Source organism: Lolium perenne, unplaced genomic scaffold (genome assembly GCF_019359855.2).
Source record: "Lolium perenne isolate Kyuss_39 unplaced genomic scaffold, Kyuss_2.0 unplaced44, whole genome shotgun sequence".
In the NCBI taxonomy this organism is placed as follows: Eukaryota; Viridiplantae; Streptophyta; class Magnoliopsida; order Poales; family Poaceae; genus Lolium; species Lolium perenne.
In genome coordinates this window covers 382501-385000 of record NW_027249002.1, presented here as the reverse complement: position 1 = coordinate 385000, position 2500 = coordinate 382501, and positions in this window count along the sequence as shown.

The following is a 2500-nucleotide window of genomic DNA, read 5'->3' as shown; positions in this document are numbered from 1 at the left end:
GAGAGGTAGAGGCAACACCTGTTCACGGTTGTTCTCAAATTCGGGACGTTCTCTGAAGGCAACGGCGCTTGTTCCCCGCCAATAGGCGGGGAACGTGCGCTTTCTCTGTTCGGGACATGCGCTCGCGTAGCCAACATCGGTCAAGCCTCCCGATCCTCCCACCACGCGTAAGCACGGTGGGATTGCTCTGTGTAGGCGTCCTGAGTGTCGACAGCGCGCGGGTGTCACCGCAGCAACGGTAACGTTGCACGGCGACGTTCTCTTAAGGCAACGGCATCCGTTGATTGAGGATCGGCGCAGAATGTTACGTATCCTACCACTAACTGTGGAGAGGTAGAGGCAACACCTGTTCACGGTTGTTCTCAAATTCGGGACGTTCTCTGAAGGCAACGGCGCTTGTTCCCCGCCAATAGACGGGGAACGTGCGCTTTCTCTGTTCGGGACATGCGCTCGCGTAGCCAACATCGGTCAAGCCTCCCGATCCTCCCACCACGCGTAAGCACGGTGGGATTGCTCTGTGTAGGCGTCCTGAGTGTCGACAGCGCGCGGGTGTCACCGCAGCAACGGTAACGTTGCACGGCGACGTTCTCTTAAGGCAACGGCATCCGTTGATTGAGGATCGGCGCAGAATGTTACGTATCCTACCACTAACTGTGGAGAGGTAGAGGCAACACCTGTTCACGGTTGTTCTCAAATTCGGGACGTTCTCTGAAGGCAACGGCGCTTGTTCCCCGCCAATAGACGGGGAACGTGCGCTTTCTCTGTTCGGGACACGTCACGGCAACGAAAAACGTTGCGGCGTAACGGGCGTAGAAGGCTACGGGGATAACCCCGGCGCCGACAGGGAGGGATGCCAGCCCCCCCCAATATACCTGGGGAACTTAGCCCCCCCTGGGACCCCTGCCCGTCAGCTTGTGAAGGAGCCCTACACCGTTGTCGCGGCAGAGAAAATGGCCATTTCTCTGCCGCGGCAGAGATTTTCTGCCAGGCTTAGCCGTTTTCAGCCGGTACCATCGTTTTGGCTGGCGCGCCATGGTTTTTCACCGTATCTCGACCGCCGCGCGCCCACCCGACTATAGTTCACCGTGTCGTTACACGTTTTCCGACGTCGCCCCGACTTAGCCGTTTTTAGCCGATTCCGTCGTATTGGCTGCGGCGCCATGGTTTTCACCGTATCCCGACCAGCGCGCGCCCACCCGACTATAGTTCACCGTGTTGTTACTCGTTTTCCGTCGTCGGCCCGACTTAGCCGTTTTCAGCCGGTACCGTCGTTTTGGCTGGCGCGCCATGGTTTTTCACCGTATCTCGACCGCCGCGCGCCCACCCGACTATAGTTCTCTCGGCGACGTTTGGCGATTTCCGGCGTCGCCCGACTTAGCCGTTTTCAGCGGTACCGTCGTTTTGGCTGGCGCGCCATGGTTTTTCACCGTATCTCGACCGCGCGCGCCCACCCGACTATAGTTCACCGTGTCGTTACCACGATTTCCGGCGTCGCCCGACTTAGCCGTTTTCAGCCGGTACCGTCGTTTTGGCTAGCGGCGCCATGGTTTTTCACCGTATCTCGACCGCGCGCGCCCACCCGACTATAGTTCACCGTGTCGTTACCACGTTTTCCGGCGTCGCCCGACTTAGCCGTTTTCAGCCGGTACCGTCGTTTTGGCTGGCGCGCCATGGTTTTCACCGTATCCCGACCCGCGCGCGCCCACCCGACTATAGTTCACCGTGTCGTTACACGTTTTCCGACGTCGCCCCGACTTAGCCGTTTTCAGCCGGTACCGTCGTTTTGGCTGGCGCGCCATGGTTTTTCACCGTATCTCGACCGCCGCGCGCCCACCCGACTATAGTTCACCGTGTCGTTACACGTTTTCCGGCGTCGCCCGACTTAGCCGTTTTCAGCCGGTACCGTCGTTTTGGCTGCGGCGCCATGGTTTTTCACCGTATCTCGACCCGCGCGCGCCCACCCGACTATAGTTCACCGTGTCGTTACGATTTCCGGCGTCGCCCGACTTAGCCGTTTTCAGCGGTACCGTCGTTTTGGCTGGCGCGCCATGGTTTTTCACCGTATCTCGACCGCCGCGCGCCCACCCGACTATAGTTCACCGTGTCGTTACCACGATTTCCGGCGTCGCCCGACTTAGCCGTTTTCAGCGGTACCGTCGTTTTGGCTGGCGCGCCATGGTTTTTCACCGTATCTCGACCGCCGCGCGCCCACCCGACTATAGTTCACCGTGTCGTTACCACGATTTCCGGCGTCGCCCGACTTAGCCGTTTTCAGCGGTACCGTCGTTTTGGCTGGCGCGCCATGGTTTTTCACCGTATCTCGACCGCGCGCGCCCACCCGACTATAGTTCACCGGGTCGTTACCACGTTTTCCGGCGTCGCCCGACTTAGCCGTTTTCAGCCGGTACCGTCGTATTGGCTGCGGCGCCATGGTTTTTCACCGTATCTCGACCGCCGCGCGCCCACCCGACTATAGTTCACCGTGTCGTTAGACGATTTC